General features: G+C 38.3%; 1 protein-coding gene and 1 non-coding gene across 4 annotated transcripts in view; one reads left to right on the top strand and one right to left on the bottom strand.

The window, feature by feature from the left end:
- The window catches only part of EIF2B3 (eukaryotic translation initiation factor 2B subunit gamma), a 158,158-nt gene that overhangs the window by 12,941 nt on the left and 127,925 nt on the right, over nucleotides 1-17,292 (top strand). The window lies entirely within an intron of this gene.
- On the bottom strand, nucleotides 5,425-5,529 carry LOC112063906 (U6 spliceosomal RNA). The gene has a single exon (XR_002891252.1). It is a non-coding gene; the product is annotated as a U6 spliceosomal RNA (small nuclear RNA).

The raw sequence follows: 17,292 nt of genomic DNA, 5'->3' as shown, positions 1-17,292 counted from the left end.
GGGGCGCGAACCCGGTTTCCCTGCATCGGCAGGCGGACGCGCAACCACTGCGCCACCAGAGAAGCCCCCCTACAGTGCTTTTTAAAAAATATATTCTTGCATCACATACTTTCTTGCCCATGTTTTAACTGCTTTTTAGTTTGGTTACTAGTGAAGATTTAGACAGTTGTTACAGTCACTAGTTTCCAATATTTTTCAGTCATAGTACATCTTTATAAAGAAGATATACTTCAAATATACGTCAAAAGATTCCATTTATATAAAGTTCTTGAATAAGCAAAACTAATATATAGTAATAGAAATCAGACCAGCAGTTGACTCTGCAGATGAGAGATCGACTGGAAAGAAGTACGAAGAAACTTTCAAAAATTTCAGCTCCCCCACATGATAATATTTGAATGTTTAGTCTCCTTTGATTAAGAAATTAACACGGGTCTATGGATATGAGGGTACAGTCTCCCCAGTGGCCTGTGGCCCATAAACTGAGAAAGATCCACTGTCAGTTTTCTAAAATTGATGTCCTTTGGAAAAAAATCATTCTGTGTGATAATGTTGCTATCTTACTTGAGTTGGGGGGCAAAAATTCTCCTACTATTTCTAGTGACTGCAAACAGATGTATTATTATTTTCAACCTACCTATGCACTAAAGAACAAAAAATTAATGCAGATATGTACATGCCTTTCCTTCCCTTTATTGGAGAATAGTTTACACACAGTAGAATACACAGGTATTAATTATATAGTTCAATGAGTTTTGACAATTATATATACCCAGGTTATCATTATCCAAATCTAGAACATTTTCATCACCTCTCAAAGTTCCTTTGTGCTTTATTTTAGTCAATCCTGCACCTTTAGAGTCAACTGCTGTTCTGATTTCTATCACCATATATTAATTTTGCTTGTTCATGAACTAGGTATAAATGAAATCATATAATTTTATTCTGGTTTCTTTTGTTCAACATAATGTTTTTCAAATCCATTCATATGATTGCAGGTATAACTAGTTCTTGTTTATTGCTGAGTAGTATTCCACTGAATAAATATACCACTATTTACCCATTTTTCTGTTGATGGTCATTTGGATTGTTTCTAATTTTTAGATATTATGAATAAAGCAGTTATGAACATTGTTCTGCAGATCTTTTTGTAAAAATATTATAGGTTATAGGGTTTACTTTATTGCAAACTGCCAAATAGTTTTCTAAGTGGTTGTACATTTTACACTTCATCAGCAATGTATAAAAATTGCATTTGTGGGCTTCCCTGGTGGTGCAGTGGTTGAGAGTCCACCTGCTGATGCAGGGGACACAGGTTCGTGCCCCGGTCCGGGAAGATCCCGCATGCCGCAGAGCAGCTAGGCCCGTGAGCCATGGCCTCTGAGCCTGCGCGTCCGGAGCCTGTGCTCCACAACGGGAGAGGCCACAACAGTGAGAGGCCCGCATACTGCAAAAAAAAAAAAAAAAAAAAAAGAATTGCACTTGCTTCATATCTTCATCAATACTTGGTATTGTCAGTCTTTTTAATTTTAACCATTCTAGTGTGTGTTAGGTACCACTATCTCATTGTGGGTTTTTTATTTTAATAACTATATTTCTTCTTTTTTTAAATGATATTTTTGTTTATTTATTTATTTATTTTTGGCTGCGTTGGGTCTTTGTTGCTGCGTGTGGGCTTTCTCTAGTTGTGACGAGCGGGGGCTACTCTTTGTTGCAGTGCGCGGGCTTCTCATTGCTGTGGCTTCTCTTGTTGCAGAGCATGGGCTCTAGGCGCACAGACTTCAGTAGTTGTGGCACGTGGGCTCAGTAGTTGTGGCTCATGGGCTCTAGAGCGCAGGCTCAGTAGTTGTGGCGCAGGAGCTTAGTTGCTCTGTGGTATGTGGGATCTTCCTGGACCAGGGCTCAAACCTGTGTCCCCTGCATTGACAGGCAGATTCTTAACCACTGCGCCACCAAGGAAGCCCTCATTGTGGTATTAATTTGCATTTCCTTGATAATAATGATACTGATCACCTTTTCATGTGATTATTAACCATTTGTATATCTTCATGGAATGTCTGTTCAAGGCATTTGCCTTTTTTTTTAGTTGTTTGCCTTGTTATTATTGATTATAGAAATTCTTTATATATTATAGATGCAAGCCTTTTGTCAGATATGTGTTGTGAATATTTTCTGTGGTTTGCCTTTTTACATTTTTAATAGTGACTTTGATGACCAGAAGTTTTAAATGTTGATGAAATCCAGATTACTGATTTTTTCTTTTATGGTTAGTACTTTTTGTGTCCTAAGAAATCTTTGCTTACCCCAAGCTTATAAAGATATTCTTTTGTATTTACTTCTAAAAGTAAAGGTATAAAGGTTTACTTTTTTCTCTATGGATATTCAGTTGTTCCAGCATCATTTGTTAGAAAGGCTTGCCTTTCCCCGTTGAATTGCTCTGAAGCCTTAGTTGAAAATCAATTGACCGATTATGTGTGTGCTATTTCTTTTTTCTTTTTTAAAATTTATTTATATTTAATTTATTTATTTTTGGCTGCGTTTTTTGGTCTTCGTTGTGGTGTGTGAGCTTCTCATTGTGGTGGCTTCTCTTGTTGCAAAACATGGGCTCTAGGGAAGCAGGCTTCAGTAGTTGTGGCCCGCGGGCTCAGTAGTTGTGGCTTGTGGGCTCTAGAGCACAGGCTCAGTAGTTGTGATGCATGGGCTTAGTTGCTCTGCAGCATGTGAGATCTTCCCAGACTAGGGATTGAACCTGTGTCCCCTGCATTGGCAGGTGGATTCTTAATCACTACGTCACCAGGGAAGTCCCTGTGTGTGCTATTTCTGTTCTCTCTACTTTGTTCCATTGGTCTTTTTGTCTCTACTTCCCGTACCACATTTAATAAAGTCTTGATTATTTTTAACTTTATAAAGTAGGTCTAGAAATCAGGTACTATAAATCTGCCAACTTTGTTCCTTTTCCTGAAGATTGCCTTGGCTATTCTAGGTCCTTTGGATTTCCTTTTCCTTAAAATTGCCTTGGTTATTCTAGGTCCTTTGCATTTCCATATAAATTTTAGAATTAGTTTGCCAGTTTTTACAAAAAAAAGCTTTCTGGCATTTTGATTGGAATTGCATTGAATCTGTAGGTCAATTTGGGGAGAATTGACATCTTCATATTGAATCTTCCAATCCTTGAACATCTATTGATTTAGATTTTCTGTAATTTCTCTCAGTAATGTTTTTATAATTTTCAGTATAGAGGTTTTGAGCATCTTTCAGTAATTTTATTCCTATTTCATTTCAATGTAATGATATTGTAACTAGTATTTTTTATTCTATTTTCTAATTGTTTATTGCTTGTATATAGCCATACAACTGTTTTTTTGCATATTGACCTTGTGCCCTGTGACTTAAATTGTAGATTCTTTGGGATTTTCTATATACATCATCATGTTGCCTGCAAATAAAAACAGTATTATAATATACCTTCCTTTCTAATATTAATGCCTTTTATTTCTTTTTAGTGTCTTATTGCCCTGGCCAGGGCCTCCATTGCAATGTATATAGGCATTTCCTTTCACTTTTTGGCCTCCTTTTTGTCTTTCTATGCTTCCACCCAAGTAGGCTTTGGTGCTTCTGATTACAGTGGGGATTTCTAATACCATAATGTTGGGTGTGTTGCTTTCTTTAGTGCAGCTGCTTATTTCTTTAGGGAAGATATGGGGAATTTCACTAGGGTCATGAGAACTCTGTTCTTTCACAGGGATAGACGCCAGGTTTACCAAGAAGGTAAGGGTGTTTAGTGGTCTTCCCAGGAGCTGTTTTAGTTACTGTCTAACAATTTAGTATGGAGGTATAAACTAAACTCTCTGCTCCCTAATCTATAAATCTTAGAAATGTTATTTTTGCCCTAGCCTAGAACTGGAGATCCTGGGAGTTTCATGCAAACAAGTTCCTATAACTCTTAGAGCCTTGAGAAATAATAGGGGCAACTATTAATAAATAGGAGAGGGCATGAGATGAAGGGTAAAGTAACTGCCAAAAGGACATTTTACTCCCAAGTCACTACCTCTTCTTATGGTTTTGATCACTTACTTCTTTTTTTAGGGCTTCTCCTTGTACCTAGGATCAGAATCCTCATTAAGTCATTCTGCACAGTCTAATTTCTATTCCTCCCTTACCCCTTTGTTTTCACATCATTTACACGGCATCCTTTATATACAGTCCTACCTCTGAGCTTTCTTCTCAAGCTGTGACTTTGGCTAGCAAGTCTCTGCTCTCTTTGCTATCTCCACTTGGTTTCTCCTATACCAATGGCACCTGAAATCCTGGCTTCACATCGGCTTGCATTCCAACCTGGAACAGAAGGCAGCAATGCTAACCTGTGGAGGAACATAAATAGACACCTGAATAGCCATTAAGAACAAAGTAAAACCTGAGCCAAAATTCAGGACCTTCTGATTGGGATCAACATGAGCTTGTAGGAAGCACAATGGAAATATGTATAAACAGTTAAAAAAGTGAGACAGCCTGAGGAGGCAGTTTGTTAGTGTTTGCTGAGGGATGACAGGTACTTCCTTAAGGGAGAAAGTTGTACCCACATGCTGTGCCATGGTTTAAAAGCAGTGCTACTTTGAGCCATTTATTTCTCTTCCCCTGTGCCCACAAAGCAGCTTCCTAAACATTTGGAGACTCTTTTTCAATAAGATTTTAGGTAAGATAAGAATATTCCCTTTGAGAGTTTTGAGTTTATTTGCTTTTGGTTCTTTTATCTTTACCTACTTCCTCCAGATTGAGTTCCCCAAATATTACTGTGAGGTTATCCCATGTGGCTTCTGCTTTGCTCAGAGAAAGACCACAGTAGTATATTAGCTTTATTTGGCTTCTTTGTTTAAAATATGTTTCATCGTTTTAGTTTATCATCTTTGTTATTTAACTTGCATTTGCTAAATGTATTGCAGTCCTACTTGTATGTGGAAACTTCTGTCGTGTGTACTTATAGAATATTGGAGCTGGACATCATATCCGCTATGTTATGTTTTTTCAACATATTTCATTTGGTTTTATTCTTCTGGCACTGTTTTCTACTTCATTTTGCCTTATCTCATCCCACAATTTTGCTGATTTACTGGCTTTTCACTTTGTGTTTCAGCTGCCCAAACCTCTTTCCCTGACTTATCAAGAGAGATTATTGGCTCAATCACTCTCCCAGGCCCTGGGTGAGTGAGCTCCATTCTTATAACTGGTGCTGATAATATAAAAGTTCTTAGATTTTATATTTTCTTCATAATTGTGTTTCATATTTGCTGATGAATGATTCAGTCTTACCTATGTCTGAACTCATTCATTTGGCAAATATTTGTTCAGTCAACTAATAATAATAATTAAAATTGTTATTTATTAAATACCAATTGTGGACCAGTTATTTTTTTAAACTTTTTTTTTTTTAATATGAAATGCTTCATGAATTTACGTGTCATCCTTGTGCAGGGGCCGTACTAATCTTCTGTTTCGTTCCAATTTCAGTATATGTGCTGCCGAAGCAAGCACTTTTTTAAACTTTTTATTATGGAAAATTTCAAACATGTACAAAAGTACATGGAACATTGCCTATGTATCTGTCACCCAGCTTCAACAGTTATCAACCCATGGCAAATCTTATTTCATCTGTATTCCCACCCAACGTGCTCCCTCTCATGTTCTTTTGAAGGAAATCTCAGACATCATGTTATTTCATCTGTAAATATTTCAGAACATTGCTATATGAGGGCTTTTTAAAAAATAAAAATAGGGCTTCCCTGGTGGCGCAGTGGTTGGGAGTCCGCCTGCCGATGCGGGGGACACGGGTTCGTGCCCTGGTCCGGGAAGATCCCACGTGTCGCGGAGCGCCTGGGCCCGTGAGCCATGGCCTCTGAGCCTGCGCGTCCGGAGCCTGTGCTCCGCAACGGGAGAGGCCACAACAGTGAGAGGCCCGCATAAAAAAAAATAAAATAAAAGTATAATGCCATTATACCACCTAAAAAAACAAATTAATAATTCATTAGTATCATCAAGTATTCAATCAGTATATGAGTTTCTAGTTGCCTCATAAATAGAATTTTTAAATCTTTTTAGTGTGTTTATTAAAATCAGGAAGCAAATAAGGACTACACATTATAATTGATTAAAATATCTCTTTTAATATATAGATTTCCCCTCCATCTCTCTTTTTTTTTTCCCCTTATAATTTATATGTTGAAGGAACTGGGTATTTTTCTTGTAGAGTTTCCCACAGTCTGCATTTTGCTGATTGTGACCCTGTGGTGTCGTCTTTTTTTTTTTTTTTTTTTTAATACATTTATTTATTTATTTATTTATTTTTGGCTGCGTTGGGTCTTTGTTGCTGCGCAGGGCTTTCTCTAGCTGCAGCAAGTGGGGGCAGCTCTTCGTTGCAGTGCACAGGCTTCTCATTGCGGTGGCTTCTCTTGTTGCAGAGCACGGGCTCTAGCCACGCGGGCTTCAGTAGTTGTGGCATGTGGGCTCAGTAGTTGTGGCGCACAGGCTTAGCTGCTCCAAGTCATGTGGGATCTTCCCGGGCCAGGGCTCAAACCTGTGTCCCCTGCATTGGCAGGTGGATTCTTAACCACTGCACCACCAGGGAAGCCCTGTGGTGTCATTTTAAAAGTACTCCTCTCTCTGTATTTTCTATAAATTGGTAGTTGGACCTAGAGGCTAAATTAAATTCCAGTTTGAATTTTTTTGGCAAGATGCTTTTGTAGGTGGTTGTGTCTTCTATCTTGAGGCAAATCGTTTTCTGATTGTCTTTTTTTGGTGTTAGCAGCTGTTAATGATCATTACCACCAGTCCCTAGTTCTTGTCTCTCTGGTCATTTGGCTGTCTGAAGCTTATTACTAGTAGATTCCTGAAGAAGTGGTCATGATATCAGTGCTCAAAAGATTATCTGCAGCCTTTGTATTCATAAGCCAATTTATGGGGATAGAATATCCTTGATTCACATTTTTTCCTTAAATATCTTAAACAAATTCTTTCATTATCTTCTATTGTAAAGTGTTGCTGTCAAAACAGTCCAAGTGAAAATCTGCTTTTCTTTCCCTTATGAGTGAATTGGTCCTTTTGTCTAGGCTCCCAAAGGAGTTTTTATTTTTCTTTAAAATCTTGTGGTTTTACTACATAATATGTCCCTTTGATGTTCTGAATCATATTTTCTAGATATGTAGTATGTCCTTTCCCTGTGAAGTTTCTGCCTTTTTTATTACTTCAGAGAAGTTTTTTAGAATTACAGTTTTAGGCATTCGTTCTGTTACTTTGCTTTGGTTTTAGTCTTTGGGACTCTTATGTGTATGCTGGATCTTTGTTGCTTATCTTCTCTTTCTGCTACTTCCCCTCAAATCCTTTTTATCTTAAAAAATTTTTTTTTTTAGGATTTTCTTCCTTTTTTACATTCTGTTTCCCTTAAGGCAGCGGTCCCCAATCTTTTGGACACCAGGGACCAGTTTCGTGGAAGACAGTTTTTCCATGGACCAGGGGTGGGGGGGTGGGGGATTTGCTTTCAGGATGATTCAAGTGCATTACATTTATTGTGCACTTTATTTCTATTATTATTATTACATAGTGATATACAATGAAATAGTTATACAGCTCACCGTAATGCAGAATCATGGGAGCCCTGAGCTTGTTTTCACTTGCCACTAACTGATAGGGTTTTTTTTTTTTTCTCCTTTTCTTTTCCATTATGGTTTATTACAGGATATTGAATATAATTCCCTGTGCTATACAGTAGGACCTTGTTATTTATTTTTTAATAGATCTTTATTAGAGTATAGTTGCTTCACAATACTGTGTTAGTTTCTGTTGCACAACAAAGTGAATCAGCCATGTGCATACACATGTCCCCATATCCCCTCCCTCTTGAGCCTCCCTCCCATCCTCCCTATCCCACCCCTCTAGGTCATCACAAAGCACCGAGCTGATCTCCCTGTGCTATGCTGCTGCTTCCCACCAGCCAACTGTTTTACATTCGGTAGTGTATATATGTTGATGCTGCTCTCACTTCGCCCCAGCTTCGCCCTCCCACCCCAATGTCCTCAAGTCCATTTTCTATGTCTACCTCTTTATTCCTGCCCTGCAACTAGGTTCAACTGGTCGGGTTTTGATATGAGTCTGCAAGCAGTTGATTTATTATGGTCTCTGGGCAGTCAAACCTCTGTGCTAATGATAATCTGTATTTGCAGCTGCTCCCCAGTGCTCCCTAGCGTTAGCATCACTGCTTCAGTTCCACCTCAGATCATCAGGCATTAGATTCTCATAAGGAGCACGCAACCGAGATACCTCGCATGCACAGTTCACAGTAGGGTTTATGCTCCTATGAGAATCTAATGCCGCTGCTGATCTGACAGGAGGTGGCACTCAGGCGGTAATGTGAGCAATGGGGAGCAGCTATAAATACAGATGAAGCTTCGCTCGCTCACTTGCCCGCCCGCTGCTCACCTCCTGCTGTGCAGCCTGGTTCCTAACAGGCCATGGACCAGGACCCCTGCCTTAAGGCATTAAGAGTTGTGTTTTATTCATTCTTGTGTTCTTCCTAGTTTAGCTGTTATTTCTGAAATGATTTTTTTCTTTTATTTCTAATTCATTCTTGAGTTCTGTCATTTCATTTCTAACTTTTCTAATTCAGATTTATGTTATTCTTTCACATTTTTTGTCATTTTCTTATTTTAGATAATTTTGAAATCTTAGACTATGAATTTAATCTGTCTTTTTGAGCATGTCTTTCTGACATCTGCTTTATGTTAGAGATGTTATTCTAACTTTTATTATTATATTTTTCAACAATAACCTTGTATAGGATTTGACTGTAATCCTTTTCTATTACTAATTTTAACCTGAAATTAGTTTTCCTAAATTTTTAGAAGGGAAGGCTGTGTCAGCATAGCTTTTTTTTCTAGCTTCATAGCTCTAGAGCCCCCTCTTTTGAGATCTTTCTCCTCTGCTTCATTATCTCCATTTTATCTGGCCTTTCTCTTTCCTTTGCACTGATTATCCCTGTGCTGCCCAGTTTGGATTCTTTTCCCAGTGATTTCTCCTCAGTGCAAGACTTCATGTTGAAAGTGAGTATTGGTTCGTTAATTTCGAGAATTCATAGGGCCAGGACTACACCAGCCCCTTCAGACCTTACTGAGAATAGATAAGGGGACTGTCTTAGTAGAGTTTAATGGAAGAGTTAGTGATTGAACCTTAGTTATTTACTTCAAAGCCTATGCTCTTAACTACCATACTGTGCTATATAGTCTGGGATAAAGCTAAGAATAGAACGTATACTTTATCCTGTAGGGATACTTTGAAGTATCATTAACAGGTTGATATTTTAGAACTGTTACTGCATGACTGAGGGGAACTAGAGAGACCCTGGAAGGCTCTTGCAGTAGCCTGGTAAGAAATGAGGAAGGACCAAACCAAGTCAATGGCAGTGGTAATAGAGAGAAGGGAACAAATTGGAGAATATTTAGGAGACCTTTAAGGCTAATTAACTGGATGTGGGAGGAAAAGGAGTGGTCAAGTGTGACTTCCAGGTTTCTAGCAAGAGCAACTGGACGGATGGTGGTGACATTCACAAAGTTAGAGACTGCTGGACAAGGAATAAATTTATAGGGGTAATATGATGTGTAACTACATTTAGCTTACTAAATATACTCTGTTTTTACAGTTCCACAAATTTGGATACTTGTACATCCACCTGGAACATGTTCAGTTCCCTCTGTCCATACCTAAATAACGAATTCCTGATCTTCCTTAACCTGGATTTCCCCCCAAAAGCAGAGCCTGAGTTAAGGGTATGTGTATGGGTAGTTTATTTTGAGAAGTGATTCTAAGGAACAGGAGTGGGATTTAAAGAGCGATCTAGAGAAAAAGGGAATGGCAATCTAAGTGTGTGTTATGGAATTGGTTACCACTGTGGGCAACTGAAGCTTAGCTCTGGAGACCTTCTCAGGGGCCATGTGGAATGTACCTTAGAGTAATTGCCCAAGACTTGGAAAAGAGGAGTATTTATTCACTAGCTTCCTTTACCCATTGGTCAAAGGTTGCCCCGTGGGTATAAATTTCCTCACACTTTAAGGTTTGTATGTGTGCCAGAATGGCTGAGTGGGTTCCCACAAGTATCCCGCATGGTGGTTGCTGGAAATCTCAGGACAGAAAATGAGAGACGACTGGTGCACGAAGTGAAATGCTGTCAGGTTACATAGCTTATGGCAAGAGAAATGTCTGGAATAAAAAGATGGACTCACAGAATGCGAGATGGGTCACAAGAGATGTCTTACTCATCTTTCAGGATTTGGCTAAAACTTTGATTGCCTCTGAAGCCTTCCTTAGCCTCCAAGTTTAAATTAATTGCCCCATCTAATTGTTCCCTGAGCACCCCTGTGTTTATCCTTATTATATAACTTTTTATATAAAACTGTATTGTAATTCTTGTTAGTTAAATGTTTCCCTCTCTTCCTATCTCTTGATAGATTGGGATAGAATTAGAGTCCAAGGGAACAATTTTCTTGTTTCAGATGAGAGAAAGTGAAGGATAGTAAAGGATTAAACCAGCCACTTTAAATATTAAAGGCCATAAGAATCTAGGTGGTTGGAAACTTACCTTCACTGTAGAATCTACAGTGCTCAGCACAGAATTTGGCACTTATTACTGGTCAAAATTTAAATATTTTTGAATGGATGAATGAATGATGACTGACTGACTGAATGAATGAATGGATTGATGGATTAAAAAATAAGAGTTTGGCTTCAGACCTGTTAAGAATTAGATTCAAATAGGATATCTGGCAGGTAGTTGATAAACTTATGTAGAGTTCAGGAAGAAGATCTGAGTTAGAGATACAGGTCTGAGAGTCATCAGCTTATAAGTGATAGCTGAAACTATGAATGTGAATCATCTTTCCCACAAGAATAAGTAGAGTAAATAAAAGACGGAGTCCAGAGGGCCTTAGGAAACACCAGTACTTAATAGACAGCTAGAAGAAGAGGACCCTCTGAAAGAGAGACACTCATGATCATGGATGTTTTAAAATAATAGATAAATAATAACTAGTACATGTGGTTCAAAAATTGAAAAAATATAAAAAGGTTTATGGAGAAATGTTTTCCTTTCTTCCCTATCTACCAGCCATCCAGTTCTCCTTATTAGCCAATGTTATTAGTTTCTTATACTTTGAGGGTGTTTTAGTTTAGGATGGAAGCAACTTGAACATTTTTATAAGAGAGCAGAAGAGACAGTGGAGAAGTACAGAAGAAAGGAGATAAATGATGGATAAGGTTCCCAAGGAGACAAGAAGGAATTAAGGTACAATTTTGGGCAGGAAGAAGGCTTACATTTTCCACTGAAATGAGAGGACAGGAGGGAAGAAAAGGCTCAAATGCAGATCAGGAAGGAGAGCAGGAATTAAAATAATTCACTCCTGAGGCCTCTATATTTTTGATGAAGTAGGAGGCATAGTTGTCTGTTGAGAATGTAGAAAGAGGAAGGTGATGGGATTGGGACTTGTGAGTAATGAAGCTTTAGAATTGCTACTGGAAAATGGGAGAGAGCTGACCAGAGACACTGAGAAGGAGGTCTAGGCAACATCAGGGGTGTGGCTGATGTTGAATAATATAAATTTATAGTTACTTCAGTTAGCACAATTGTTGGGGGGATTTCCTTTTTTTTTTCCCCCCTTTCACCATTGCTCAGGTGTCTAGGTATGGAGGAGAAGACATGTTTGGATTGATCAAGGATATGGACAAGGTCAGCATTTGTACCCACTGGAGAGAGGAGAAAACTGAGGCTAGGAAGAATGAGATTTGGCTAAGGACTTAACGGACAAAGCCCTTCCTTCTCTTCTTTCTGGCATGATCTTGGCACAAACTTTCCTCCCAGAGCCAGTCCCTCCAGATTGGTTCTGAGTCCTGGGTGAGAGTTTATACATTCATTCCTCTTCTGTGGGATAGCTAGTTTGCTTTCATTTCTTTCACTATGTATAGTGCTACAGTGAACATCCTTGCACCGGTTTATTTGTGCTCTTGTTGTGAAGGTAGACACCTGAAGTTATGTGTGGGTTGTAAGTTATGTTCATCTCCAAGTTTACTAGATACTGGCAAATTGTTCTCCAAAGTAGTCATACTAGTCTACATTCCCACCAGTAGTATAAATGAAGAGTTCTGATTTCTCCCTGTCTTCACTAATAGCTGATGTTCTAAGATTTTTACGTTTTCAGTAATATTATGGGTGTGAAATGGTACCTCAGTGTTGGGTTTTTTTTTGCTTGTTTGTTTTCGTTTTTGTTTTTTGGCCATGATACGTGGCTTGTGGGATCTTACTTCACCAACCAGGGATTGAACCCAGGCCCCTGGCAGTGAGAGCACTGAGTGCTAACCACTGGACCGCCAGGGAATTCCCCTCACTGTTGGTTTAGTTTTGCATTTTCTTGATTACTTGAGAATTTTTTGCTAAGTATATTGGCTCTTTTCCTTTTCAGTGAATTTCCTGTTCATATCATTTGCCCACTTTTTGTTTGGGTTGTTTGTCTTTTTCTTGCTAATTTGTAGTATATACTCTCTACGCTCTGTATACTACTCCTTTGCTGATTATATGGGTTGCAACTTTCCCCCCAGTGTTACCCCTCTTTTCTCTTTGTTTATAGTATCTTTTGTCATACAGAAGTCTTAGCTTTTTTTTGTGGTGACCTAGATCAATCTTTTCCTTTATGGTTGGTGCTTTTTTTTTTTTTTTTGCGGTACGCGGGCCTCTCACTGTTGTGGCCTCTCCCGTTGCGGAGCACAGGCTCCAGACGCGCAGGCTCAGAGGCCATGGCTCACGGGCCCAGCCGGTCTGCGGCATGTGTGATCTTCCCAGACCGGGGCACGAACCTGTGTCCCCTGCATCGGCAGGCGGACTCTCAGCCACTGCGCCACCAGGGAAGCCCATATGGTTGGTGCTTTTTGTGTCTTACTTAAAGTATTAAGGATAGACTCCTGCCATCTAAAACTTTACAATTTTGCTTTTCATATTTGGATTTTTAAATTAGTATTTATATTTGCATATGATATGAAATAGATATCTATTTTTATTTTTTTCCCAAATGAAGAGTTGGTTATCCCAGCACAATTTATTGGATAATCTTTTCTTCCCCAATTTATACCAAGCTCCACATATACATGGGACTCTTTCTAAGCTTTCTGTTCTGTTCCACTAGTCTAGTTGTCTTTTCCTTCGCTGATATCCTATTGTTTTAATTACCATAGCTTTATAGAAATTCTGTCTAGTGGGATGACTCCCCTCTACCTCACCTTATTATAATTTTTCTTTAAAGTTGTCTTGGCCACTCTTCACCTTTGACATATGAATTTTAGTATCAGCCGTGAAAAATCTTATCTTAATGTTTGATTGGAATTACAGTGATTTTCAGATTAATTTGGGAGAGTTGGCATTTTTTAATACTGAGTCTTTCTATTCCTTGACATAATATGTCTCTCTTTATTAAGGCTATTTTTGTGTTTTTAAATAAAGTTTAATAATTTCCTGTAAAAATGTCTTACACATCTTTTGTTGAATTTATTAGTAGATGCTTTCTAGTGTTGTTATTGCAACGGTACTGTTTTTAAAGGTCCACACAATATATTTGGTTATGTCTTTTTAGTCTCTTTTACTCTAGAACAGTCTCCCCTCCACCTCCTTTTTTTTCTTATGCCATTGACTTATTCAAATAAAACAAGTATTTGTCCTATAGCGTCTCCCACATCTCCGGTATGTCTGATTGCTTTCTATTGATGTCATTTAACTTATTTTTGATTGATATTTTGTTTTACTTTTTTATTGAGGTATAATTGACATGCAATATTAGTTTCAGGTATATAGTTACAATGATTTGATATTTGAGTATATTGTGAAATGATCACCACAGTAAGTCTAGTTAACATTCATCACCATATGTAGTTACAGAATTTTTTCTCCTTGTGATGAGAACTTTTAAGATCTACTCTCTTAGCAACTTTAAAAAATGTGCAGTACAGTATCATTAACTAGTCACCATGCTGTACATTGCATCTCCATGACTAACTTATTTTACAACTAGAAGTATGTACCTTTTGACTCCCTTCCCCTATTTCACCTACCTCCCACCCCCTACCTCTGGCATCTACTAGTCTGTTCTCTGTATCTGTGAGCTTGGCTTTGTTGTTGTTGTTTTAAGATTCCGTGTATAAGTGAGATCATATAGTGTTTGTCTTTCTCTGTTTAACTTATTTCACTTAGCATAATGCCTTTGAGGTCCATCCATGTTATTGCACATGGCAAGATTTCACTCTTTTTTTATGGCTGAATAATATTCTTTTGTGTTCATATACCACATTTTCTTTATCCATTCATCTGTCTGTGGGCACAGGTTGTTCCATATCTTAGCAATTGTAAATAATATTGCAGTTGACACTGGCTAACTTGTTTCTCTTTTTCAGTATTTTCTTGTAAACTGGAGTTTGGCTCTAACTGTTGATTAGATTCAGTTTCAAGTTTTTTGGCAGTAATACTTCATATGTATACTTCATATTTCATTATATTCAGATCTGAAATCAGGCATTTCTTTAAAAAGCCTTGATTTCGATTATGATGTCAGTCATACCTCAAAAAAGTGGTTAAAAAAAAAAGAGCCCTGGTTTCTTTTAGTGGAACATGATGTTTATGGGCTACAATCTGGGCTCTAGGAAAAATAGAAGCTTTTAAATTTTATTGTAATTGATTTTTCAGTTTTTCTTTTATGGTTTGTGATTTCTGTGCCTTGCTTTAGAAATTCTTCCCTATTTTAAGGTCTTAAAGATATTTTCTTATAATCTCATGTAAAAGTTTAGTCTTGCTTCTCACATTTCAGTCTCTAATTCACGTAGAATCTCTCTGTGTATTTCAGTCTTTTAAAGTATATCTCAAAGTTTTGTAATATCCTTCATAAAAATCTTATTTATCTTTTGTTAGATTTGTTCCCAGATTGTGTTTTCATGCTCTTTTTATTAGTATATATACTGTATATGTAAATAATATATATATAACTTAAAGAATCAAGTAGTTCTACAAGACTTAGAGTGAAGGACAAAGGTCTCCTGCACTATCATTCCTCGTTCCTTATTTTTGCTCTTCAGAAGCAACTGCTTTCAACTCTTCTTTTTTTCCTTCTGATAAAGTCCTCAATATTTTTAAGTATCATATTTATACTACTATTTTCTTTAATTTTTATTTTTAAAAATTATTTAATTATTATTATTTTTTTTTGGCTGTGTTGGATCTTCGTTGCTGCACGCGGGCTTTCTCTAGTTGCGGCTAGTGGGGGCTACTCTTTGTTGCGGCTAGTGAGGGCTACTCTTTGTTGCGGTGTGTGGGCTTCTCATTGCGTTGGCTTCTGTCGTTGCAGAGCACAGGCTCTAGGCGTGCAGGCTTCAGTAGTTGCAGCATACGGGCTCAGTAGTTGTGGTTCGAGGACTCCAGAGCGCAGGCTCTGTAGTTGTGGTGCACGGGCTTAGTTGCTCCATGGAATGTGAGATCTTCCCGGACCAGGGCTTGAACCCGTGTCCCCTGAATTGGCAGGCGGATTCTTAACCACTGCGCCACCAGGGAAGTCCTTTTCTTTAATTTTTAGATAATATCTATTGAATTTCTAGTATGGAAAGTAAGGATTTGACTTATTTAACACTTTGTCTGCCCCTCTCCATGTACATATGCAAGCTCCCCCTTTCCTAATCTCCCAAATATAGTAGCATCATAATTTTTATTAAATCAATTATGAGGGCTTATTTATAGCTGAGCCTTATAGTGTATGAGTATTATATTTTCCTTTTTAAAAAATCAACTTTATTGAGTTATAATTTGTATACAATAAAATACATCCATTTTATTTTATTTTATTTTATTTTTAACATCTTTATTGGAGTATAATTGCTTTAAATACACCCATTTTAAACTGTACAGTTTGATTTTTTTTAAAATCAGGTTTATGGAGGTATAAGTTACATACATAAAATTCACGCTTTTTGGTATACTGAGTTTTCTTTTATTTTTTAAAAAATTTTATTGGAGTATAGTTGATCCATAATGTTGTGTTACCTTCAGGTGTACAGCAAAGTGACCCAGTCACACACACACATATATCCTTTCCCCTTCAGAGTCCCCCACCCCCCATATAGGATATCACAGAATACCAAGTAGAGTTCCCTGCGCTACACTGTAGGTCCCTGTTGGATATCTATCTTATATATAGTAGTGTGTGTGTAGTATACTGAGTTGTTTTATTTGTTTTTTGTTTGTTTTTAATAAATTTATTTTATTTATTTATTTTTGGCTGCGTTGGGTCTTCATTGCCGCACGCGGGCTCTCTCTAGTTGCAGTGAGCAGGGGCTACTCTTCGTTGCAGTATGTGGGCTTCTCATTGTGGTGACTTCTCTTGTTGCAGAGCACAGGCTCTAGGCGCACAGGCTTCAGTAGTTGTGGCACGAGGGCTCAGTAGTTGTGGCTCGCAGGCTCTAGAGTGCAGGCTCAGTAGTAGTGGTGCATGGGCTTACTTGCTCTGCGGCATGTGGGATCTTCCCAGACCAGGGCTCGAGCCCATGTCTCCTGCATTGGCAGGCGGATTGTTAACCACTGCACCACCAGGGAAGTCCCTGTACTGAGTTTTGATAAATGTACTGTGGTGGTATAACTACCACCACAATCAAGATATAGAAGAAAAGTTCTATCAACTCTTCCAAGCTCCTACTTTTTAAAAAAAATACAATGTTTTGTTTTTCTTAGTTATTAATTGCCTAACTTTTAAAGTTGCTTAGTTTTCTGTTTCTATTGCTCATTCATCCTCAGATCCTTTAAAAGGAACATAAATGTATCAATATGTTTAAACACATCAGGTATTCTGTCAATCACTTTTTTTTTCCTTTGAGACAACCCTCCTGTAAGCCTTCCATTCTCTCTTCAGATTTCTACTGGTTGCTCTCTAGCCTGCGGCAGATCTGTCATCCTGGGACTTCTCCTCACCATCATTCTGTGAATTCCCTTCTCTCTCCTGTATTGGACGCCCTGGTTCCTAGATCTCACGTTTTCCTCTTTCTTGGTTTACTCCCTCATTTCAAAGGAGCCCAGTCCTTATTGGCTTTTTTTTTTTTTGCGATACGCGGGCCTCTCACTGTTGTGACCTCTCCCGTTGCGGAGCACAGGCTCCGGACGCGCAGACTCAGCGGCCATGGCTCACGGGCCCAGCCGCTCCGCGGCATGTGGGATCTTCCCGGACCAGGGCACGAACCTGTGTC

This window comes from Physeter macrocephalus, chromosome 4 (genome assembly GCF_002837175.3).
Source record: "Physeter macrocephalus isolate SW-GA chromosome 4, ASM283717v5, whole genome shotgun sequence".
NCBI lineage: Eukaryota > Metazoa > Chordata > Mammalia > Artiodactyla > Physeteridae > Physeter > Physeter macrocephalus.
Note: the sequence above shows the minus strand (reverse complement) of the source record. Positions and strands in the feature narration are given on the sequence as shown.